Here is a 26,781-nt window from a genome sequence, read left to right as displayed (position 1 = left end):
GCCACATACGTCTCGTGAATTGTGACTCCATTTTTTCTCTTTACTGACGTTTTGCTTGTTCGATTGCCTTATGGAGGGAATAACTGCACTGTTTGTATTCAACCATATTCCAAGTCACCTTGCCATGGTTAAATGTGGTGGTTCGCGTTTTCAGTTTGGCGGGAATGCTGCCATCTATCTACGGTTTCTTGTTTGCGTAGGTTTTAATAGTCACAGTGGACCAACATCCCCTATACACTTCCTGATGAACTCAGTCACCGTGTCCGTGTATATGTCAATGTTATTCTCAGAGGTTACCCGGAACATATCCCAGTCCGCGTGATGAGAACAATCTTGAAGCATGGATTCCGATTGGTCAGACCAGCGTTGTATAGACCTTAGCATGGGTACTTCCTGTTTGCGTTTCTGCCTGTAGGAAGGGAGGAGCAAAATGTAGTTGTGATCTGATTTGCTGAAGGGAGGGCGCGGGAGGGCCTTGTAGGCATTGCGAAAGGGGGAGCAGCAGTGGTCGGGTGTTTTACCAGAGCGAGTACTGCAGTCAATATGTTGATTGAACTTCGGAAGCATTTCCTCAAATTTGCTTTGTTAAAATCCCCAGCAACAATAAATGCAGCCTCAGGATATGTGGTTTCTAGTTTGCATAAAGTCCAGTGTAGTTCCTTGAGGGCCGTTGTGGTATTGGCTTGAGCCCTTTAACCAACAACACAGTTTTAAGAAAAATAAGTGTTAAAACCTCTTAAGGATCCACCCCTTTTTTTCAATTTTTGCCAAAAATTACATACTCAAATCTACCTGCCTGTAGCTCAGGACCTGAAGCAAGGATATTCATATTCTTGATACCATTTGAAAGGAAACACTTTGAGGTTTGTGGAAATATGAAATGAATGTAGAATAATATAACACATTAGATCTGGTAGAAGATATTATCATATACCATCATCTTTGAAATGCAAGAGAAAGACCATAATGTAAACTCAGCAAAAAAAGAAAATGCCCTTTTTCAGGACCCTATCTTTCAAAGATAATTCGTAAAAATCCATTTAACTTCACAGATCTTCATTGTAAAGGGTTTAAACACTATGTCCCATGCTTGTTCAATGAACCATAAACAATTAATGAACATGCACCTGTGGAACGGTCGTTAAGACACCAACAGCTTACAGACGGTAGGCAATTAAGGTCACAGTTACGAAAACCTAGGACACTAAAGAGGCCTTTCTACTGACTCTGAAAAACACCAAAAGAAACATGCCCAGGGTCCCTGCTCATCTGCGTGAACATGCCTTAGGCATGCTGCAAGGAGGCATGAGGACTGCAGATGTGGCCAGGGCAATAAATTGCAATGTCTGTACTGTGAGAGGCCTAAGACAGCGCTACAGGGAGACAGGATGGACAGTTGATCATCCTGGCAGTGGCAGACCACGTGTAACAACATCTGCACAGGATCGGTACATCCGAACATCACACCTGCGGTACAGGTACAGGATGGCAACAACTGCCCGAGTAACACCAGGAACGCACAATCCCTCCATCAGTGCTCAGACTGTCCACAATAGGCTGAGAGAGGCTGGACTGAGGGCTTGTAGGCCTGTTGTAAGGCAGGTCCTCACCAGACATCACTGGCAACAACGTCGCCTATGGGCACAACCCACGTCGCTAGAGCAGACAGGACTGGCAAAAAGTGCTCTTCACTGACGAGTCGCGGTTTTGCCTCACCAGGGGTGATGGTCGGATTCGCGTTTATCGTCGAAGGAATGAGCGTTACACCGAGGCCTGTACTCTGGAGCGGGATCGATTTGGAGGTGGAGGGTCCATCATGGTCTGGGGCGGTGTGTCACAGCATCATCGGACTGAGCTTGTTGTCATAATATATGAATGTTATCTGATGTTAGCAAGTTATTAATTTCATGAACCTTATTTCTAAGGCTACATATATTAATATGGGCTATTTTCAGCCCTTTCCTGGGTAGCTTATCAGAGATAGTCATAATACTGAAAAGTACAAACAAAGCAAGAGAAAAATATACATTCAGCAGTCCATTAATCAAATCAAATCTCAATGCTGTGCGTTATGGGGAAGACATCCTCCTCCCTCATGTGGTACCCTTGCTGCTGGCTCATCCTGACATGACCCTCCAGCATGACAATGCCATCAGCCATACTACTTGTTCTGTGCGTGATTTCCTGCAAGACAGGAATGTCAGTGTTCTGCCATGGCCAGCGAAGAGCCCTGATCTCAATCCCATTGAGCACATCTGGGACCTGTTGGATCGGAGGGTGAGGGCTAGGGCCATTCCCCCCAGAAATGTCTGGGAACTTGCAGGTGCCTTGGTGGAAGAGTGGGGTAACATCTCACAGCAAGAACTGGCAAATCTGGTACAGTCCATGAGGAGGAGATGAACAGCAGTACTTAGTGCAGCTGGTGGCCACACCAGATACTGACTGTTACTTTTGATTTTGACCCTCCCTTTGTTCAGGGACACATTATTCAATTTCTGTCAGTCACATGTCTGTGGAACTTGTTCAGTTTATGTCTGTTGATGAATCTTGTTATGTTCATACAAATATTTATACATGTTAAGTTTGCTAAAAATAAACGCAGTTGACAGTGAGAGGACGTTTCTTTTTTGCTGAGTGTATTATTCCAGCCCAGTCGCAATTTAGATTTTGGTCACTAGATGGCAGCAGTATATGTGCAAAGTTTTAGACTTATCCAATGAACCATTGCATATCTGTTCAAAATGTTGTATCAAGACTCCCCAAATGTGCCTAATTGGTTTATTAATACATTTTCAAGTTCAGAATTGTGCACTCTCCTCAAACAATAGCATGGTATTATTTCACTGTAATAGCTACTGTAAATTGGACAGTGCAGTTAGATTAACAAGAATTTGACCTTTCTGCCCATATCAGATATGTCTATTGTCACATTCACATGAAGAGATTCGAGAGACAGGCGCAGGAATGCGTAATAGGGTTTTTTATTCAGCCCAAATTACGGCGTGCTGTGTAAAGGCACGGGGATGAAGACCAAACAAACACGTACACAAAACACAGGGTTGAAACCCAAACAAAAGAGCGAGGAGTACCTCGAATAAACACACACACGCACAATGATTATCTCATGGAACGAGACCCATAATCATCTGCGCAATACACAATGGCACGCAAGCCAAAACACACAGCACAGGTACTCACACGTACCAACGGACATTGTAACAATAATCGACAGCACCATGGTGAACAAAGGGCACATATATACAAATACAATCACTGGGAATAGTGGCCAGGTGTGCGCAATGAAAGTTCCATGATAGTTTGTTGGTGATGTGGACACCAAGGAACTTGAAGCTCTCAACCTGCTCCACTACAGCTCCGTTGACGAGAATGAGGGCATGCTTGGTCCTTCTTTCCCTGTAGTCCACAATCATGTCCTTTGCCTTGATCACATTGAGGGAGAGTTTGTTGTCCTGGCACCACATGGCCAGGTCTCTCATCGTTGTCGGTGATCAGGCCTACCACTGTTGTGTCATCGGCAAACTTGATGATGGTGTTGGAGTCGTGCCTGGCCGTGCAGTCATGAGTGAACAGGGAGTACAGGAGGGAACTGAGCACGCACCCCTGAGGAGCCCCTGTGTTGAGGATCAGCGTGGTGGATGTGTTGTTACCTACCCTTACCACCTGGGGGCGGCCTATCAGTAAGTCCAGGATCCAGTTGCAGAGGGAGGTGTTTAGTCCTTAGCTTAGTGATGAGCTTTGAGGGCACTATGGTGTTCAAAGACTACGCTGAGCTGTAGTCAATGAATAGCATTCTCACATAGGTGTTCCTTTTGTCCAGGTGGGAAAGGGCAGTGTTGAGTGCAATAGAGATTGCATCATCTGTGGATCTGTTGAGGCGGTATGCAAATTGGAGTGGGTCTTGGGTTTCTGGGATAATGGTGTTGATGTGAGCCATGACCAGCCTTTCAAAGCACTTCATGGCTACAGACGTGAGTGCTACAGGTCGGTAGTAATTTAGGCAGTTCATTATAGTGTTCTTGGGCACAGGGACTATGGTGGTCTGCTTGAAACATGTTGGTATTACAGACTCACTCAGGGACAAGTTGAAAATGTTAGTGAAGACACTTGCCAGTTGGTCAGTGCATGCTCCGAGACCACGTCCTGGTAATCTGTGCTATCTGTTTGTTATCACAATCACACCATGAGTAGTTAATTATGAAATATACACAGCCCTTCTTCTTCCCGGAGAGTTCTTTATTCCTGTCTGCGCAATGTACTGAGAACCCAGCTGGCTGTATGGAAGGGGACAGTATATCCCGAGAGAGCCATGATTCCATGAAACAGAGTATGTTACATTCCCTGGTGTCTCTCTGGTTGGAGATTCTCGACTTGAGCTCGTCTACTTTATTGTCCAGAGACTGAACATTAGTGAGTAATATACTCAGAAGCGGTGGATGGTGTGCACGCCTCCTGAGTCGGACCTGAAGTCCACTCCGAATACTTCTTCTCCACCAGTGGTGTGTTGGAGCAGCCTCTGAGATAAGTTCTATTGCCTTGGGGGTATGAACAAAGGATCCAATTCGGGAAAGTCGTATTATTGGTCATAATGCTGTTGAGTTACCGCCGCTCTGATGTCCAAAGTTATTTCCGGCTGTATGTAATAACACAAAAAACATTCTGGGCTAACAATGTAAGAAATAACACACCCAAAAAAAGAAAATACTGCAAAGTTGCTTAGGAGCTAGAAGCAGAGCTACCATATCTGTCGGCGTCATCTACTCCAATCAACTTTTCCTTATTTTTTCAATTTTCTTGTCAATCAAATGCAATCCTTGGCATAACAGTTTATACATCATTCTTTAAGTCATTAATAATGTTCAGTACAAATCCAATCAACTTTTCAATAGCCTCTACAACTTTGGTCTGAAGTTGAGATATAAAACACGGAGGAGTATTGAGATCAGCCAGCTCGACCCAGATCAAGGCAACACAGTTGGGTAAAAACAAACTTGTCCCAAGATGAAAAGAGTCAGTGTGTTGATGCAACCCCAAAATCAAAAGGCCTCACCTACACTCTGTTCTTCCATCCATAGGATCATGTGATGTGATGACACCCGGGTAATGAAACTAATTTGTTTCCAATCAGAGAAACAAGACTGATGTCGAGCTCTTGTCAAAGCTTCAATAGCACTGCCTCACCTGGAGATGTCAAAAGTACAAGGCCTCAGCACACACACATTGTCACATGATCTATTTCTGTCAAATCATCCCTTCCTTCCATGTTGTGCTTTGTTCACAGTAAAAGACATCAAGCAGCGTCTCGTGTTTGGTTTTTAGAGCTACCCATGATGCATGTTTGTTTATGTTTGTTTATGGAGCGTGTGTGTGTGTGTGTGTGTGCGTGCGCGTGTGTGTGTGTGTGTGTGTGTGTGTGTGTGTGTGTGTGTGTGTGTGTGTGTGTGTGTGTGTGTGTGTGTGTGTGTGTGTGTGTGTGTGTGTGTGTGTGTGTGTGTGTGTGTGTGTGTGTCCAAATGCAGCTCTTAAGGCAGCAGGTGAAGAGGTCTGTTTGTGGGACCTAGTCAGTAGGAGCCATCTGCTATAGACTAATAGCTAGAACCTATGCTCTGTGAGTTTTTGTGTGTGTGTTGTGTGTTGTGTCTATATGGTTGTTCAGACTCTAATGATGACTTGAATTCCAAGCTCTGGGGCATATTGCACTGGGTCTTCATGTAGGACGCCCCTCTCCTCTGTCTGACGCAGTTCCCTCTCAATGCTCTGTTGGATCCTTGCTTTGGCTCGGCCACTGAGGAGCTGCTTCCGGCCTCTCCTCTCCCCTGTGCCTGTGGGAGGGACATGCTGGCCTCCTCTCACCTCTCTTTCCTCCAGAGGGCCCTCAGTATCACTCTCCCTCTCACCCTCTCTCAGTTCCCCCTCATCTGCCACATCAAAGGACCTCATTATGAGCTGTCGTACCATCCCCGCTCGAAGCCAACCTGCCTCTGCCGTGATATTTAAATAGCGACACATTGTATTTATAATAGGCAATGTCACGGCAACGTGCTCTCTGATGTCTCCCCCCCAGCTCTCCCCCACCCCCCAATTCCCCCCAAACCTCCACCCGGCCCCATGCACACCGACAGACGCCCCTCTATAAAATTCTCTTTTATTTATCACTTGTTTGCTTTTTTATTAGGCGGCTGTGTAGAAGCCAAAGTCACTCGTCTAGTTTGATGCTCGCTGTGTCGTCTCTCTTCTGTGATTACGAATTTCATCTTAAAAAAAAAGACAGGCCGTTAAAAGAAACGACTGGAGTGGCGGTGCTTCCTGGGCTGTACATGATACTGGTGGTCGATTGGCCCTCCCCCCCATCATATTCCTTATTGGCTCTCTTGCCCTGCTGTCTATATAAGACCCCATGCAGGCATCTCACCTGTCCACCGTAGCCTACAGGGGGAGGGGTCTGCCTTGGCTTGACAAGGCCACCTGGAACCATTAGTTACCCTCGGCCCGCCTGTTAGTATGCCAGAGTCCCGGCCGCTGCAGCCAAGAGCATCATTAACGGGAGTGGGGTTTCTGCTCCTGCTGCTCTCGGCCCTCATTTACCCACTTAATTTATTTACTAAAAGAACAGAGCAGTGCCACCGGCTCGGCTCAGCTCTGCTCAGGTTCCCGGCAGCACTCTCTATCCACACTGCAGCGGTGGCGGGGCCATTAAAGGAAAGGGCAGGGCCTTCCAATGCGCCGTAAATTATCTCAATGGCGCACTTTGGCCGAAGCCAATGAGCACTGCCAATGATAAATATTAGGGTGATGACAGTGGGCTTTGGCGTAGAGGCCTTTTATCACGATCAATGTCGCTTGTTTAAAGACTTAGGGTCCACAGTGGTTCCTGCTATGTAGAGTGCAACTCTGTGTGATGCATCTAAGATTGTCAAGGCCTTTGTTGTTCCTCTCCTACTCTGTCCATGGCTCATACAGCCCTTCTAATGTATCTATCTCTATCTCACTCTCCCCATGCACAGACTGCCAATTAAATCAGCATGGTAGTGAAACCTGGAAGGCCAAGAGTTCGCTTGACTGACCCGGTCGCCTATGGAGGTATATGTGCCAGAGGAGTGTGTGATTGTGCAGGAGGTGTGTATGTATGTGGGGGCTGAAACCACAACCACAAGGACAACTTCCCCATGTCTCTCCAGACATGTATCATAAAGTACATTAATAGATGGAGCAGTGTTTTTGGACTTTTATTTCAGAGGGATATTTAGTTTTTCCTTGGAGGGCTTCTTTTAGCAGGGCTATTACTCAGAGGCAGTAGTCTTTCTTCTCGCTTTCTCTCTTCCTCTGTCTTTTTTCCTCTCTCTTTTCATCTCCATTTTTGTCCCCCCTCTCTCTCGCGCACATTCTCTCTTTTTGTTTGATAAACTATTGAGATTCTCAATTCCTATAACAAAGACCACAAGAAACCCCAGTAGCTGAGAAAAGGACAAGCGCATTGTCAAGGTGCTTTGAAGAGCAGAGCAGAGCAGAGCAGTGCGCCGCGCCAGCAGATTAATGTCCTCGTAAAGCAGGGGAGCGGATTTTTGATGGAGGATTTTATAGATTTTGAGGTGGACCACCTCCTTCAGGGGATATTTATTTCCTCATTTGTTCTGCATACTTGAAGACATGAAAGTAAGAGAGGGAAAAGTGGGAAACACTCCTGGGTCATATTCATTTGTCACCAAACTGAACAGAAACAGAGAGGGATTACCTGGAGTTGTCCAATAGGAAACGCTTAATTTCGTTTTCCGTTGCAATTTAAAAACACTAACATTTTCTGTTACGTTCCTTATTGAACATTGCCCTGATATGAGAGAACTCAGAGGTTGACAAAGTAGGCTATAAAAACCATATCCACTAAATGACCACTCTTCTGCATGGAGCTCCCCCATACACCTGATGGGAGGGGGAGGATCCATGTCCTCTGCAACTCTTCGGCTTTGTCTGCTGTGGTAGAGAGATTGGACACTATCCTTGGGGTGGCCAAGTAAATGCAAACAAACACACACTGACACTCACGCTGACACACCACACACACACACACACACACACACCAGACAATGACCCACTCATATCGCACCATCAATGGGTAATTGTCCAGGAATGATTGGCTCAACAAACAATGAATCAATAGTTACTATGGAGATGGAGTAAAAAACAGGCGTGGCCATTGACATGGGCAGGTAATGACATGATAATACTTCACAGATGGAACAGTTGTCAAGGAGGCACTGACCTTGATTCCTCCCACAGTTCCTTTATGGCATCTCATTTGGGAGTCTTGTGTTGACACAGAGAGAGTGAAGAGGGAGATCTCCTTCTGGCTCGCAACATCAACAGGCTAGTTTTTGGACATTTCGTGTGACATTTTGTGTGAGTGTTCCTTTCAACTTTATTTGAAAACCTACTTAGGCCTACTGTTATTATTATAACATTACTCTTCAGGCCAGAACATTTCTTTATCAATATTGTTGGTACACAAACGTTTATTAACACAGGTTTCACCTCTGAGGTTATTGTCACACTAATATCATCAATATTGTCATATCTGTTGAAAAAAAAGTTTCAAGCAATCATAGTTAATAAATAATGTGAGCAGTGGCGACACGTCATTCAGGGCATGTGGGGCAGAGCCTCACCTGTTTTGAGCCACACCTGTTTAACTTCAGCAATGTTATTCTGGCATTAATTCATGTCACATATCAGTTTTGCAAACAATGCAAAAAATGTTTTTAAATCATTGAGTTAATAAAGTCGCATACAAACATGGTCTCTTTCTTGAACAAACATCAAATCAAATCAAATCAAACTTTATTTGCCACACGCGCCGAATACAACAAGTGTAGACTTTACCGTGAAATGCTTACTTACAAGCACTTAACCAACAGTGCAGTTCAAGAAGAAGAAAATATTTACCAAGTAGGCTAAAATAAAAAGTAATAATAAAAAGTAACACAATAAGAATAACAATAACGAGGCTATATACATTTAAGTCATTTAGCAGACGCTCTTATCCAGAGCGACTTACAAATTGGTGCATTCACCTTATAATATCCAGTGGAACAACCACTTTACAATAGTGCATCTAAATCTTTTAAGGGGGGGGGGGTTAGAAGGATTACTTTATCCTATCCTAGGTATTCCTTAAAGAGGTGGGGTTTCAGGTGTCTCCGGAAGGTGGTGATTGACTCCGCTGTCCTGGCGTCGTGAGGGAGCTTGTTCCACCATTGGGGTGCCAGAGCAGCGAACAGTTTTGACTGGGCTGAGCGGGAACTGTGCTTCCTCAGAGGTAGGGAGGCGAGCAGGCCAGAGGTGGATGAACGCAGTGCCCTTGTTTGAGTGTAGGGCCTGATCAGAGCCTGAAGGTACGGAGGTGCCGTTCCCCTCACAGCTCCGTAGGCAAGCACCATGGTCTTGTAGCGGATGCGAGCTTCGACTGGAGGCCAGTGGAGAGAGCGGAGGAGCGGGGTGACGTGAGAGAACTTGGGAAGGTTGAACACCAGATGGGCTGCGGCGTTCTGGATGAGTTGGAGGGGTTTAATGGCACAGGCAGGGAGCCCAGCCAACAACGAGTTGCAGTAATCCAGACGGGAGATGACAAGTGCCTGGATTAGGACCTGCGCCGCTTCCTGTGTGAGGCAGGGTCGTACTCTGCGAATGTTGTAGAGCATGAACCTACAGGATCGGGTCACCGCCTTGATGTTAGTGGAGAACGACAGGGTGTTGTCCAGGGTCACGCCGAGGCTCTTAGCACTCTGGGAGGAGGACACAAGGGAGTTGTCAACCGTGATGACGAGATCAAGGAACGGGCAGTCCTTCCCCGGGAGAAAGAGCAGCTCCGTCTTGCCGAGGTTCAGCTTGAGGTGGTGATCCGTCATCCACACTGATATGTCTGCCAGACATGCAGAGATGCGATTCGCCACCTGGTTGTCAGAAGGGGGAAAGGAGAAGATTAATTGTGTGTCATCTGCATAGCAATGATATGAGAGACCATGTGAGGATATGACAGAGCCAAGTGACTTGGTGTATAGCGAGAATAGGAGTGGGCCTAGAACAGAGCCCTGGGGGACACCAGTGGTGAGAGCACGTGGTGCGGAGACAGATTCTCGCCACGCCACCTGGTAGGAGCGACCTGTCAGGTAGGACGCAATCCAAGCGTGGGCCGCGCCGGAGATGCCCAGCTCGGAGAGGGTGGAGAGGAGGATCTGATGGTTCACGGTATCAAAGGCAGCAGATAGGTCTAGAAGGATGAGAGCAGAGGAGAGAGAGTTAGCTTTAGCAGTGCGGAGAGCCTCCGTGACACAGAGAAGAGCAGTCTCAGTTGAATGCCCAGTCTTGAAACCTGACTGATTAGGATCAAGAAGGTCATTCTGAGAGAGATCGCAAGAGAGCTGGCCAAGGACGGCACGTTTAAGAGTTTTGGAGAGAAAGGAAAGAAGGGATACTGGTCTGTAGTTGTTGACATCGGAGGGATCGAGTGTAGGTTTTTTCAGAAGGGGTGCAACTCTCGCTCTCTTGAAGACAGCTTCTGTACAGCACTTTGAGAATATCAGCTGATGTACTAAGGGCTATATAAAAATAAATTTGATTTGATTTGATTTGAAGACGGAAGGGACGTAGCCAGCGGTCAAGGATGAGTTGATGAGCGAGGTGAGGTAGGGGAGAAGGTCTCCGGAAATGGTCTGGAGAAGAGAGGAGGGGATAGGGTCAAGTGGGCAGGTTGTTGGGCGGCCGGCCGTCACAAGACGCGAGATTTCATCTGGAGAGAGAGGGGAGAAAGAGGTCAAAGCACAGGGTAGGGCAGTGTGAGCAGGACCAGCGGTGTCGTTTGACTTAGCAAACGAGGATCGGATGTCGTCAACCTTTTTTTCAAAATGGTTGACGAAGTCATCCGCAGAAAGGGAGGAGGGGGGAGGGGGAGGAGGATTCAGGAGGGAGGAGAAGGTAGCAAAGAGCTTCCTAGGGTTAGAGGCAGATGCTTGGAGTTTAGAGTGGTAGAAAGTGGCTTTAGCAGCAGAGACAGAAGAGGAAAATGTAGAGAGGAGGGAGTGAAAGGATGCCAGGTCCGCAGGGAAGCGAGTTTTCCTCCATTTCCGCTCGGCTGCCCGGAGCCCTGTTCTGTGAGCTCGCAGTGAGTCGTCGAGCCACGGAGCAGGAGGGGAGGACCAAGCCGGCCTGGAGGATAGGGGACAGAGGAAATCAAAGGATGCAGAGAGGGAGGAGAGGAGGGTTGAGGAGGCAGAATCAGGAGATAGGTTGGAGAAGGTTTGAGCAGAGGGAAGAGATGATAGGATGGAAGAGGAGAGAGTAGCGGGAGAGAGAGAGCGAAGGTTGGGACGGCGCAATACCATCCGAGTAGGGGCAGAGTGAGAAGTGTTGGATGAGAGCGAGAGGGAAAAGGATACAAGGTAGTGGTCGGAGACTTGGAGGGGAGTTGCAATGAGATTAGTGGAAGAACAGCATCTAGTAAAGATGAGGTCAAGCGTATTGCCTGCCTTGTGAGTAGGGGGGGAAGGTGAGAGGGTGAGGTCGAAAGAGGAGAGGAGTGGAAAGAAGGAGGCAGAGAGGAATGAGTCGAAGGTAGACGTGGGGAGGTTACAGGGGGCACCGGTACCAAGTCAGTGTGCAGGGGTACAGGCTAGTTGAGGTAATCTGTACATGTAGGTGGGGGCGAAGTGACTATGCATAGGTAACAAACAAACAGCGAGTAGCAGAAGTGTACTAGAGGGGTGGGGGTGTCAATGTAAATTGTCCGGTGCCAAATTTTATGAATTGTTCAGCAGTCTAATGGCTTGGGGGTAGAAGCTGTTGAGGAGCCTTTTGGTCCTAGACTTGGCGCCCCAGTACCGCTTGCCGTGTGGTAGCAGAGAAAACAGTCTATAACTTGGGTGACTGGAGTCTCTGACAATTGTATGGGCTTTCCTCTGACACCACCTATTATATAGGTCCTGGATGGCAGGAAGCTTGGCCCCAGTGATGTACTGGGCTGTTCACACTACCCTTTGTAGTGCCTTACGGTCAAATGCCGAGCAGTTGCCATACCAGGCGGTGATGCAACCGGTCAGGAGGCTCTCTATGGTGCAACTGTAGAACTTTTTGAGGATCTGGGGGCTAATGCCAAATGTTTTCAGTCTCCTGAGGGGAATAGGTTTAGTCGTGCCCGCTTCACGACTGTCTTGGTATGTTTGGACCATGATAGTTCGTTGGTGATGTGGACACCAAGGAACTTGAAACTCTCAACCCGCTCCACTACAGCCCTGTCGATGTTAATGGGGGCCTGTTCGGCCCGCCTTTTCCTGTAGTCCACGATCAGCTCCTTTGTCTTGCTCACATTGAGGAAGAGGTTGTTGTCCTGGCACCACACTGCCAGTTCTCTGACCTCCTCCATATCGGCCGTCTTATCGTTGTCGGTGATCAGGCCTACCACTGTTGTGTCGTCAGCAAACTTAATGATGGTGTTGGAGTTGTGTTTGGCCATGCAGTCGTGGGTGAACAGGGAATACATGAGGGGACTAAGTACACATCCCTGAGGGGCCCCAGTGTTAAGGATCAGCGTGGCAGACGTATTGTTGCCTACTCTTACCTCCTGGGGGCGGCCCGTCAGGAAGCCCAGGATCCAGTTGCAGACGGAGGTGTATAGTCCCAGAGTCCTTAGCTATGTGATGAGCTTCGTGGGCACTATGGTTTTGAACGCTGAGCTGTAGTCGATAAACAGCATTCTCACATAGGTGTTCCTATTGTCCAAGTCGCTATCTTGCGTAAGGCAGCTCCAAAATGCAGGTGTTTCAGCTTAACTCGGTGCTTCTGTGTTGGAGGGGCAGCTAGCAAAAGCACAGAACGTAGGCCTTGGTAACCTTCTCTAGTTGCGCTGCGATTGGCTCAGTGTTCTGTCACTCATGGGGACACTACGTCACCTCAGAATCTAAAGGGAGAGCTAGGCAGCTCAAGCCCCCTTGGGTGCTGCCATAGATTTACAGTAAAAGTGCCATCCAAGAAGGTTCAAGGTCATTGGCCACAGATAAAAGGACATCAAATCACATTATAGCTACCGTAGCTTTGATTGAACTGATCATGTCAACATCATACTTTCTAAATCTTTGCTTGAAAGCTAACTAGCTAGACAAACAGTCATCATCATGAATCACGGCAACAATCTACTGGCAAATCCTTTTTAATCCTTGTCATATGAAGATAAATTATACACTGAACAAAAATATAAACGCAACATGCAACAATTTCAAAGATTTTACTGAGTTACAGCTGAGGAAATCAATCAATTAGGCTCTAATCTATGGATTTCACACGACTGGGAAATCAATAGCTGTGCGAAGTTGCTGGATATTGGCGGTAACTGAAAAATGCTGTTGTACATGTAGATCCAGAGTATTCCAAACATGCTCAACAGGTGACATGTCTGGTGAGTATGCAGGCCATGGAAGAACTGGGACGTTTTCAGCTTCCAGTAATTGTGTACAGATCCTTGTGACATGGGGCTGTGCATTATCATTCTGAAACATGAGGTGATGCGGCGGATGAATGGCACAACAACGGGCCTCAGGATCTCGTCACGGTATCTCTGTGCATTCAAATTGCCATCGATAAAATGCAATTGTGTTCGTTGTCCGTAGCTTATGCCTGCCCATACCATAACTCCACCGCCACCTTAGGGAACTCTGTTCACAATGTTGACATCAGCAAAACGCTCGCTCATATGACGCCATACACGTGGTCTGCGGTTGTGAGGCCGGTTGGACGCGCTGCCAAATTCTCTAAAACGACAATGGAGGTGGCTTATGGTAGAGAAATTAACCTTACATTTTCTGGCAACAGCTCTGGTGGAAATGTCTGCAGTCAGCTTGCAAATTGCACACTACCTCAAAACTCGATACATCTGTGGCATTGTGTTGCGTGACAAAACTGCACATTTTAGAGTGGCCTTTTGTTGTCCCCAGCAGAATTTGCACCTGTGTAATGATCATGCTGTCTAATCAGCTTCTTGATATGCCACACATGTCAGGTGGAAGGATTACCTTGGCAAAGGAGAAATGCTCACTAACAGGGATGTAAATACATTTTTGCACAACATTTGAGAGAAATACTTTTTGTGTGTATGTACAATTTCTGGGATATTTTATTTCAGCTCATTAAACATGGGACCAACACTTTACATGTTGCATTTATATTTTTGTTCAGTGTAGATAAAACGGATCGGTGCTCATCGGCCATTGTACATAAAAGTTACACAACAAGTTGGAAATCGCAAATACAACAATGACTGGTTTGGAAGGAATCTGTGGCTAACCGCGAGCATCGCAAAGCAATCACTATTTTGCTTCCCCTGCCTGGAGTGTGTGTGGTCCAAGTCTGGATTTAAGGATGTTAAACATCTGTCTGAAAGGGTCTCTTTTCAGAGCTTAAAAGGATAAACATTCACACACAACACCATGGGCCAGAAAAGGTTGCATACATTGCCCATGCTTTCAACCCAGCATGACTTCATCCAGAAAATGCCAGACTTTGATGATAAAGTTTGATGACAAAGTTTGCCCACAAGAAGGACCACTGCACTACCTTCCTGTTCAAGTGGACACAGCACAAAAATATGTATTGTATGCTGCTGCATAAATGACGTAATATGCCAGGGAGATACGGTATACTTTAGCTAAGAAAGTAATAGTATGTGTATGTTGTGTAGTAAGCTGTTAGTAGCCCATGTGTCTCACCCTAAGAATTTGGAACCCTCTCCCCTCGGAACTTAGCCTACTGTTCTGACTTGGAGGTGCACATGTAGCCTATAGCCTGCTTTAGAGAAATGGCATCATCGAATATTGTAAGGGCTTTCATTGTCAGATTATATGCCCCCGTTATTTTCCTACGGTTCTGACTTGTTGTACAGGGAGAATACTGTAAGTATGGCCCATGTTCTGAATTCTGTCGTTGTCCATTTCAAAAGTGCTGATCAAATAGGCATATCGACTACGTCAGTCTTAGCTCGCTCATTAATGTCTTAATCGAAAATATGTCTTGCCTCTTATCCGCTCATCTTTCCGTTATGCCATAGTTTGTACATCTCAATTTTTATGTTGCTTATATCGGTCTATATCATTAGTATCTTATTCATTATTTTAGGCAGTTAGAATGATGCATATCATTTTTTTGCATACTTTGTGTATTACAATTAGCTCATGTGCTTTTCTTCATGAGGAGGGGATACTATAAAATGTTGTTGAGTCTGTAACCATGTTTGCCAGTGACTATCTCTTCCCATTCAAATATTTTTTCCAACATAAAGTTCAGTAATAGACCTGTGTACTTCCAGTTGATACTGCAAGGGATATTTTGTTTGCGCAATGCGCTGTCTGTGCATCTGTATATTGTCTATAAAAGTGGATCCACGTGATTGTATTTTCCTTCATTTTTAGACCTAGTAAAATACTTCAAATGGTAGTCTAACCAAGTCTCTCTCTCTCGCAGGGAGGTGACTTAAAGAAGAGTAAAGTTAAGGCCTCAACATCTTGCTGAATTGATCTGAAGTAACATCTCTGAATTTCTGTTGGTGTCCATTTTGAAAGTGCTGAACGAATAGGCTTAGCTCATCACAGTTCGTATACTTGTATTTGCTTATACTTAGAGCTAAGTGTTAATGATATAAAAACAAACATGAATTTACTGAACAAACAATGTAATAATGTTTTTGTATGGTTCAAAAGTAAAAATTCATGTCGGCATTCCTTACTAATGAAGAAGAATGTGGTTCTTATCGAGTTCCACAAATCCACAAGAAGTCAGTAGAAATCCTATTTATTTAAGCAAGTCAGCCATATCAGCTATGGCTTTTTAAAAGGCAGTAAATGAGGCTGAATGAAGTGTTTCCCTGCCAGACAAGGCTCCGCTGATAGCCAGGTGTAGCGGTGGTAAGGATTCACTCCATGGTGCTGAAAGGAAAGCTCTGCTGTTGGTACAGCTTTATGTAGGCCCTAACAGTTTGTGGGCACTGTTTGTCACTGTCATAGTGCAATTCATGTATTGTTTAGTGTTGTGTAGTGGCTTTGCTGGCATGCATCTAAAAAAAAATGGGGAGTTTGCCCCACCAAGATTTACATGCTAAAATCACCCCTGAATGTGAGAATGTAAGATTAGTGGACACAGAAAACAACCTCTGATTAGACAAATAGATTGTGGGGGGTATAGTTGTGGAAAAACAAAAACCGGACATTATTTTTTAATGCTGAAATTCAATTTTAAATTTGATGGCCACAGAGAACAGAGCAGAAGAGAGAGAGAGTCTTGATGGAGGAGAGGCAAGTTGAGGCTGGGCAGACGAAAAGGGGTAAGGAGACCTCCCTGCGGGCCTCGCAGCCCCAATTCAGTCTATTGATTTTCTGTCCTCTCCTTCAATATCTGGAATGCGCCGTACCCAATAGATTATGACAAACGTGGCCGCGAGAGACCAGCAATCCTCTCTAATTGAACCTGATGGTGTACAGCTGAGGATCAAAGGTCGGGGAAATTCAGTGACACAGCAGGTTTCTCTCCTTCTCTAAAAAACACTCCTCCAAGGTCCATAAAACAGGGGGAGGGGGAGGAAGGGTCTTATTTCTCTGTACATCCTTCCTCCTTTCCTTTCCTCCATTCCTCTCCTCAGACGAGGGCAAGCTACTGCACCACTGAGCACAGAGTATCAGACTCAGGGCTTTACAATAACAACCTCCTGCCAAAAGTGCAACGGGAAAAAAAACAAGGCAGAAGAAAAGCTCAGTGCTCTATTTTGATGAAAGTAACAAGCACAGCTTGTTGTAAATAGGCTTTCTGAAGCCCGAGGCAGCTTTTCTCCCCGGGGGACATACTTTCTGCGTCTTTCCCGGGGTTGCTGTCGCCGAAAGGTTCTGTCTGGAAGGAAAGAAGAAAAAAAAACTCAAAGTGGCACAAACAAGAACTCGCTTCAGCTGTTTTGACAGGAGGAGGAAATCATCATTCAGTTGGACACGCTCGTTCGCAATTGCCATCCATTCAAGTTGGAAAACAATATATGCTGTTAAGGGAAATCCACAGCTGTGCGTGCGCTTGGGCAGAGTCATAATTTTTTTGGGGAGCAACGTGCACCTTTTGGTAACATGATACCTCGCCAGTCCATGCGTTCCGAGACTCCAAAATACATTCACAAGGGGGCGATAGCAGAGATTTTCTTGTTGTCTTGCTAGCTAGCCTTTTAGCTTCACCCATATGAAAAAAATCAGATTTATAATTAAATAATATGCCCTGGCAAATATTCTTATTCTTGCCAGTGTAACCTACAACATTATCCAAGTTTGATATGTTCCTTCACTGTATTTGCTCCCAAATCATCTAAAAATTGAAAGGCGTGGTTTTTGCTCAAAGAGAAAAAGGACATGGCTAATGGCTGTATTTACAGGTTAAGAATAGCCCATAATCACATAGTTATACATTCTGAACTAACACCTTTTGGGGGGGATTCTAAAAAGGCTTCAATGTTGGTTTATTGTGTGAACAGTTGCTGAGAACATATTTTGTTATCAACGCAAAATAGGTTTCTTACTTGATGCATAACCTACACTACCTGTCAAAAGTTTTAGAACACCTACTCGTTCAAGTTTTTATTTTTTTATTTTTACTATTTTCTACATTGTAGAATAATAGTGAAGACATCAAAACTATGAAATAACACATATGGACTCATGTACAGTAGTAAACAAAAAAGTGTTAAACAAATTAAAATATATTGTATAGTTGAGATTCTTCAAATAGCCACCCTTTGCCTTGATGACAGCTTTGCACACTCTTGGCATTCTCTCAACCAGCTTCAACAGTCTTGAAGGAGTTCCCACATATGCTGAGCACTGCTTTTCCTTCACTCTGCAGTCCGACTCATCCCAAACCAACTCAATTTGGTTGAGGTCGGGGGATTGTGGAAGCTAGATCATCTGATGCAACACCTTCACTCTCTTTCTTGGTAAAATAGCCCTTACACAGCCTGGAGGTGCGTTGGGTCATTATCCTGTTGAAAAACAAATTATAGTTCCAAACCAGTTGTGATGGCATATCGCTGCAGAATGCTGTGGTAGCCATGCTGTTTAAGTGTGCCTTGAATTCTAAATAAATCACAGACAGTGTCACCAGTAAAGCACCCCCACACCATAACACCTCCAACTCCATGCTTTACAGTGGGAAATACACATGCAGAGATCATCCGTTTACCCACACCACTTCTCACAAAGACACAGCGGTTGCCACCGGTCTAATGTCTATTTAGTCATGCCAGGCTCCCCAGCATTACGCAGTCCTGCCACCATCAATACGCACACCTGCCTTCCCCCGTCACACGCATCAGCGATTATTGGACTCACCTGGACTCTATCACCTCTGTCATTACCTCCCCTATATCTGTCTGTTTCCCCGCCCTGTTCCCAGCTTCTGCATTGTCTTATGTCCTTGTATACCCGTGTGCTGACGCTGTTCCTGTCTTGTTTCATGTCTGTTCCTAATTAAATGTTTGACTCCCTGTACCTGCTTCTCTACTCCAGCGTCGGTCCTTACACATTGCTCGTGTTTCTTGGCCCAAGCAAGTCTCTTCTTATTATTGGTGTCCTTTAGTAGTGGTTTCTTTGCAGCAATTCCACCAAGATGGCCTGATTCACACAGTCTCCTCTGAACAGTTGATGTTGAGATGTGTCTGTTACTTGAAATCTGTGAAGCATTTATTTGGGCTGCAATTTCTGAGGCTGGCAACTCTAATGAACTTATCCTGTGCAGCAGAGGTAACTCTGGGTCTTCCATTCCTGTGGCGGTCCTCATGAGAGTCAGTTTCATCATGGCGTTTTTGTGACTGCACTTGAAGAAACTTTCAAAGTTCTTTACATTTTCCTGATTGACTGACCTTCATGTCTTAAAGTATTTATGGACTGTTGTTTTTCTTTGCTTATTTGAGCTGTTCTTGCCATAATGGACTTGGTCTTTTACCAAATAGGGTGATCTTCTGTACACGTCTTCACTATTATTCTACAATGTAGAAAATAGTAAAAATTAAGAAAAACCCTTGAAAATATTGACAGGTAGTGTATATACAGTGCATTCGGAACGTATTCAGACCCCTTGACTTTTTCCCCCGTCATCAATCTACACCCAATACCCCATAATGACAAAGCAAAAATTGTTTTTTAGAAATGTTTGAAATATATAAAGAAATATAACATTTAAATATCACATTTACATAAGTATTCAGACCCATTACTCAGTACATTGTTGAAGTACCTTAGGCAGCGATTACTGCCTCGAGTCTTCTTGGGTATGAGTTTCTCCCATGCTTCTCTGCAGATCCTCTCAAGCTCTGTCAGGTTGGATGGGGAGCGTCGCTGCACAGCTATTTTTAGGTCTCTCTAGAGATATTAGATCGGGTTCAAGTCCGGGCTCTGGCTGGGCCACTCAAGCACATTCAGAGACTTGTCCTGAAGCCACTCCTGCGTTGTCTTGGCTGTGTGCTTAGGGTCGTTGTCCTGTTGGATGGTGAACCTTTGCCCCAGTCTGAGATCCTGAGCACTCTGGAGCAGGTTTTCATCTCTGTACTTTGCTCCGTTCATCATTCCTTCGATCCTAACTGGTCTCCCAGTCCCTGCCACTGACAGACATCACCACAGCATGATTCTGCCACCACCATGCTTCACTGTAGGGAGGGTGCTAGGTTTCCTCCAGATGTGACACTTGGAATTCGGGCCAAAGAGTTGGTAGAGTGCTGCAGAGATGGTTATCCTTCTGGAAGGTTCTCCCATCTCCACACAGGAACTCTGGAGCTCTGTCAGAGTGACCATCGGGTTCTTGGTCACCTCCCTGACCAAGGCTCTTCTCCCCCCGATTGCTCAGTTTGGCCGGGCGGCGAGCTCTAGGAAGAGTCTTGGTTGTTCCAAACTACTTCCATTTAAGAATGATGGAGGCCACTGTGTTCTCGGGGACCTTCAATGCTGCTGACATTTTTTGTTACCCTTCCCCAGATCTCTGCCTCGACACAATCCTGTCTCTGCACTCTATGGACAATTTCTTCTAAATCATGGCTTGGTTTTTGGTCTGACATGCACTGTCAACTGTGGGACCTTATATTGACAGGTGTCTTCCTTTCCAAATCATGTCCAATCAATTGAATTTACCACAGTTGGACTCCAATCAAGTTGTAGAAACATCTCAAGGATGATCAATGGAAACAGGATGCACCTGAGCTCAATTTCGAGTCTCATAGTGTCTGAATACTTATGTAAATAAGGTATTTCTGTTTCTTATTTTTAAAGCATTTACAAATATTCTAAAAACCTGTTTTCACTTTGTCATTATGGGGTATTGTGTCTAGATTGATGAGGATTTCCTATTTATTTAATCAATTTTAGAATACGGCTGTAATGTAACAGAATGTGGAAAAAGGGAAATGGTCTGAATATTTTAAAATACACTGATCAAGGAACCACCTTTATACTTTCCATTAATTCATAGCAACCCTGGTGCTTCTTTTTTCGAGCACTTTAAATAGATAGCTGTAGAGTTAATTATTTGTTAAACAACTAAATTAATTTTGTGACGAAAAACTACATTCACTTACTTACTGTGTTGCATTTCGTTTTGTTCCGATAGTTAAAGTCTGCCGAGGGCTTTACATGGCAGACCATATTGGGAGCATGTGTTAGCTGTGCATGTTGGGTTTACACTAAGTCCAGGTGCACGCATAAGGGTTTGTTAGCAGCGGTGTTAAGGTGTTCAGAAATGCGGGGAAAGAATTTCTGCCATGTCTGTCTGTCTGCCCGTGCGTCTGTCTGGCCGGAACCTCTGTCTGTCTCCTGATACTCTTCACATACGCTGCTGCTACTGTGTTTATTGTCTAATTATCCTGATTGCCTAATCACTTTTACCCCGACCTGCATGTACATATTACCTCAATTACCTCAACTACCACGTACAGCTGTACACTGACTCGGTGCCAGTACTCCTTGTACAGTTGAAGTCGGAAGTTTACATACACTTAGGTTGGAGTCATTAAAACTCGTTTTTCAACCACTCCACAAATTTCTTGTTAAACAAACTATAGTTTTGGCAAGTCGGTTAGGACATCTACTTTGTGCATGACACAAGTCATTTTTCCAAAAATTGTTTATAGAAAGATTATTTCACTTAGAATTTACTGTATCACAATTCCAGTGGGTCAGAAGTTTGCATACACTAAGTTGACTGTGCTTTTAAACAGCTTGGAAAATTTCAGAAAATGATGTCATGGCTTTAGAAGCTTCTGATAAGCAAATTTACATAATTTGAGTCAATTGGAGGTGTACCTGTGGATGTATTTCAAGGCCTACCTTCAAACTCAGTGCCACTTTGCTTGACATCATGGGAACTCAAAAGAAATCAGCCAAGACCTCAGAATTTTTTTGTTGTTGATCTCCACAAGTCTGGTTCATCTTTGGGAGCAATTTCCAAATGCCTGAAGGTACCACGTTCATCTGTACAAACAATAGTACGCAAGTATAAACACCATGGGACCACGCAGCCATCATACCGCTCAGGAAGGAGTTGCATTCTGTCTCCTAGAGATGGACGTACTTTGGTGCGAAAAGTGCAAATCAATCCCAGAACAACAGCAAAGGACCCTGTGAAGATGCTGGAGGAAACAGGTACAAAAGTATCTATATCCACAGTAAAACGAGTCCTATATCGACATAACCTGAAAGGCCGCTCAGCAAGGAAGAAGCCACTGCTCCAGACTACGGTTTGCAACTGCCCATCGGGGACAAAGATCGTACTTCTTGGAGAAATGTCCTCTGGTCTGATGAAACAAAAATAGAACTGTTTGGCCATAATGACCATAGTTATGTTTGGAGGAAAAAGGAGGAGGCTTGCAAGCCAAAGAACACCATCCCAACCGTGAAGCACGGGGGTGGCAGCATCATGTTGTGGGGGTGCTTTGCTGCAGGAGGGACTGGTGCACTTCACAAAATAGATGGCATCATGTGGGAGGAAAAGTATGTGGATATATTGAAGCAACATCTCAAGACATCAGTCAGGAAGTTAAAGCTTGGTCACAAATGGGTCTTCCAAATGGACAATGACCCCAAGCATACTTCCAAAGTTGTGGCAAAATGGCTTCAGGACAACAAAGTCAAGGTAATGAAGTGGCCATCACAAAGCCCTGACCTCAATCCCACAGAGAATTTGTGTGTGCGAGCAAGGAGGCCTACAAACCTGACTCAGTTACACCAGCTCTGTCAGGAGGAATGGGTCAGAATTCACCCAACTTATTGTGGGAAGCTTGTGGAAGGCTATCTGAAACGTTTGACCCAAGTTAAACAATTTAAAGGCAATGCTACCAAATACTAATTGAGTGTATGTAAACTTCTGGGAATGTGATGAAAGAAATTAAAGCTGAAATAAATCAAACTCTCTACTATTATTCTGACATTTCACATTCTTAAAATAAAGTGGTGATCCTAACTGACCTAAGACAGGGAATCTTTACTAGGATTAAATGTCAGGAATTGTGAAAAACTGAGTTTAAATGTATTTGGCTGAGGTGTATGTAAACTTCCGACTTCAACTGTATATAGCCTAATTTATTGTGCTACTTTTTCCTTTTTAATTTAGCAAATGTTTCTTACTTTTTAACTCTGCATCGTTGGGAAAGGGTTTGTGAGTAAGCATTTCACGGTAAAGTCTACACGTGTTGTTTTCAGTGCGTGTGACAAATCAAATTTTATTTTATTTTACCCCAGATAACCGTATGGGTATATTCAAATGAGAGCAAGTCCAGGCATGCTCTTGCAAATCAGGTGCCATCCACATAGTGCATTGTTACACAAATGAGAAACGTCCATTTAGGGGCAGAGGAGAGGTGCGGACCGCGGACCCACTCAGCACTGGGCTTCCTTTGATGTGTTGACTGCCTCCACACCTCCACAGGAAGACAGGATCTACTGGACCATGTGACTCTCACCTCCATCCTGAGGGGAAAAAAGATGGAGAGAAAAAAGTGATTGTCTCCAGTTAAGAGAGAGTTGTTGTTTTTTTCTTTTAATAAATATCCTCAAACCTCTCAGTTACCTTTCTTCCCAGTGCCTATAAGCTCTTCTGATCCTTTCCAATAATAATGGCATTGCCAGCCAATCTCTCTGAAAATGGATTCAGGACATGCCTAATCCCATTTAATTACTTAGACACACAGGGCTCAAGACATACTGCTCAGGCAGTGCCCCCCTCAGTAAGCATGGCCCCTGTCTGCAGCCCCCATCCACCTCACTTTATCTTTATTTAACTAGGCAAGTCAGTTAAGAACAAATTCTTATTTTCAATGACAGCCTAGGAACAGTGGGTTCACTGCCTTGTTCAGAACAACAGATTTGTACCTTGTCAGCTCAGGGATTTATACTTGCAACCTTTCGGTTACTAGCCCAACACTCTAACCACTAGGCTACCCTGCCACTCCTTCATGAATTATGGATCCCTGGCTGCGAGGCATAGGCGCCATCATTCCGTCTGCTCTGTCATAAGGCTCTGTATAAATATGGTGCCCTATTGTGCATGGTTATAAAAGCTTGCCACTCTCGCTCTTCTCTCTTACTCCCTCTGCAGTGGCTCCAAGCGGGGAGGCCACAAATAATCGCATAGGCCTTCTAGCTCCCTGTCCCAGTGAGGCAGCGCCTGGCTCACGCTGGCCGGCATCAAGGCTGACAGCCATCCTACCTAAATGAGAGGGGTAGAAATGAAAGGAAGATGGAAGCTGAAAGCAGGGGAAATAAGCTAAATCAGCCCAGCTTACTGGTGATTCATCAGCACAAATGTTGTTGCTTTTTTCCCCTCAGTACAACAACAAATAATAATAAAAAGTGGCCAGATGACAAAGTCCCCCCTGGTTTCTGTCTGGTAGCAGATGATGTAATGTTAATGTAACGTTGAGGTGACTTCAAACAATCTTTCCCCAGGATGACAGACAGACAGGGATTTATTGGCCATTTCCGGAAAATACCAGACAGTGGCTTTTTGACTGCTTTAATATAGATTCCTGGCATGCATGCCATGGCTATCTCATGCTATCTCTATGGCCTTTGTTACTACTGTTGATTCCCTCTGGCAGCCAGAAAAGCAGCAGGTCCAGAGGAAAGGAGTGGGCTGGATAAATCATGCTGTCTTCTCTTTATGAGCTCAGCTGAGTGGATCAGACCTCTCCTTTCCAGCTGCTATCAGATGGTCTCACTGCAGACAGGAACCTTTAGTAGCTTTAGGGTGTGTGGATCTCATACCACATGCGCTCTGTCCAGTGAAGTAGGAGAGGATGGTCCTTGTTTAGAATTTGTTTTGTTTTTATATATATTATTGACTTTTTACCACCTTTTTCTCCCCAATTTCGTGACATCCAATTGGTAGTTACAGACTTGTCCCAGGGGCCTCCCGAGTGGCGCAGTGGTCCAAGGTATTAGCACAGTTCTAGCTGTGCTAATAGAGATTCTGGGTTTGAGTCCAGGCTCTGTCACAGCAGGCCGTGACCGGGAGACCCATGGGGCCGCGCACAATAGGCCCAGTGTTGTTAGGGGAGGGTTTGTCCGGCAGGGATGTCCTTGTGCACTAGTCCCATCGTGCACTAGTGACTCCTGTGGCGGGCCGGGCGCACTGCACGCTGACACGGCTGCCAAGTGTACGTTGTTTCCTCCGACACATTGGTGCTTCTGGGTTAAGTGGGTATTGTGTCAAGAAGCAGTGCTGCTTGGTTGGGTTGTGTTTTGGAGGACGCTCTTGACCTTCGCCTCTCCTGAATTCTGTACTGGAGTTGCAGCGATGAGACAAGACTAACTACCAATTGGATACCATGAAAAAGGGGAAAAAATTATGTTTTAATAAAAAAGACTTGTCCCATCGCTGCAACTCCCGTACGGACTCAGGAAAGGTGAAGGTTGAGAGCCATGCGTCCTCTGAAACACGGCCCTGCCAAGCCGCATTGCTTCTTGACACACTGCTGGCTTAACCCGGAAGGGAAACACCGAACAACTGGCGATCGCAGTCAGCGTGCATGCGCCCGGCCTGCCACAGGAGTTGCTATAGCGCGATGGCACAAGAACATCCCAGCCGGCCAAACCCTCCCCTAACTCGGACGACGCTGTGCCAATTGTGCTTTGCCTCATGGGTCTCCCGGGCGAGGCCGGCTGTAACACAGCCTGGGCTCAAACCCGGGTCTGTAGTGACGCCTCTAACACTGGGATGCAGAGTCTTAGACCACTGCACCACTCGGGAGGCCACCTTGTTTATTTGAAGAGAAATTAAAACAACAAAACATATGAAAACAATCTTCCTACTCACATGTTTCTTAAGGGTTATGCTGCATCTGTATTGTAATAGGCAACATGCTCTAAAGCAGTGGTAGTCACTAATATTACTGAGGAAGCCACTTTTGTGAAACAACCTCAACCTCACAAAGTCAAATTGACTCATACATAATATCAAATGGATTCACGCGTTATATTTAAGATACTATTATCATGGACCATCAAGCTATTTAATTCTCTATTGTAGGACACTTCGGGGGTATCAGCAATACATTTCTAACAGTTTAAAAGAGTCTTCTGATTCTGGCCTTATTGCTATTCATTCAGTTAAAGATATAGCACAAAGATATTTCAAATCAGGTAATGGCAAATTTCAATCTGAAGGAAGTCTATGCTTTGGAGTGATTGAAATTCATCAGAAAGGTATTAGAAAGTTCAGGAAAACATCAGGGATGGTAATGTTCATCAAGCAATCTTTGTGGAGAATGAATGAATTTCCCCCAGTCATCATGTTCAGATTCATCACTCTCTTCTAACGAGTCCGACAAAGCCTGTATGCGTCGTAGATGGAAACCGACACGTGTTCCTGAGAGGAATGGAACGGAGTCAATAATAGCTCCAACCATTCAAACGCTACAGCCAAATTCATAGGATCATTTTTTTTCAAGATGCTGTAGAAACCGCTGTTGCCGCTACCTTTGTCCCAGGTGCTTATATCTAAAGGTTACTCAGGTAACCACGGTTCTATGAACTAGGAGGCACATTCAGCTTGCTGAGGAAAACAATTTGCAGAACACATTCATTCAGATTATTGCCGCGAGTTGCCAATTAAGTTGCCCGAAAGATGCATGCCTCTCACAAGGCACACAATGACTATGGCTGTTCTAAAGTAACCCAAGAAAGGGAATTTAATATTGTAATTTGCTCCAACATCAGACATGTATGCCAATTATTTGTCTGTGTCTTATGTCAATATTTTTTATATTCCCACGCCCCCCAAAAAAAAAGATCTTGACTGTTTTCTGCTCTGAGATCGTCTGCTGCCTTCTGTCAGAGCCCTGAGTACATTCCCTGGAGCCCGATACAGATGGGGGCTCTGGACTCATCTCGTTGCCCTCAGCAGCAGACAGACATCTCATCTTTATCTCTCCAGATTTTGAACTAATCTGTTTCTCCCCCCTCGGCCTCTCTTCATAAATTGTCATAAATCATCTCTGAACTCTGACCACGGTCGCACAGATATTTTCATAAAGAAACAGGAAAGAGCTACAGACAAAGAACTGTCGAATATCCAGACTAAATTGCAGTTGCGAAATTAAAATGTGTTTGATGTTTTCTTTTTATTTAACATTTTAATCATTTAGCACAGTGGTTCCCAACCTTTATCAGTTATTTTACCACCAACTGTATTTTGCTCTGCCCGGAGTACCTCTGAAGTACCCCC

The sequence above is a fragment of the Salmo salar genome, chromosome ssa24 (genome assembly GCF_905237065.1).
Source record: "Salmo salar chromosome ssa24, Ssal_v3.1, whole genome shotgun sequence".
Lineage (NCBI taxonomy): Eukaryota > Metazoa > Chordata > Actinopteri > Salmoniformes > Salmonidae > Salmo > Salmo salar.
The sequence above is the reverse complement of the archived record's forward strand: the minus strand, read 5'-3'. Positions refer to the sequence as shown.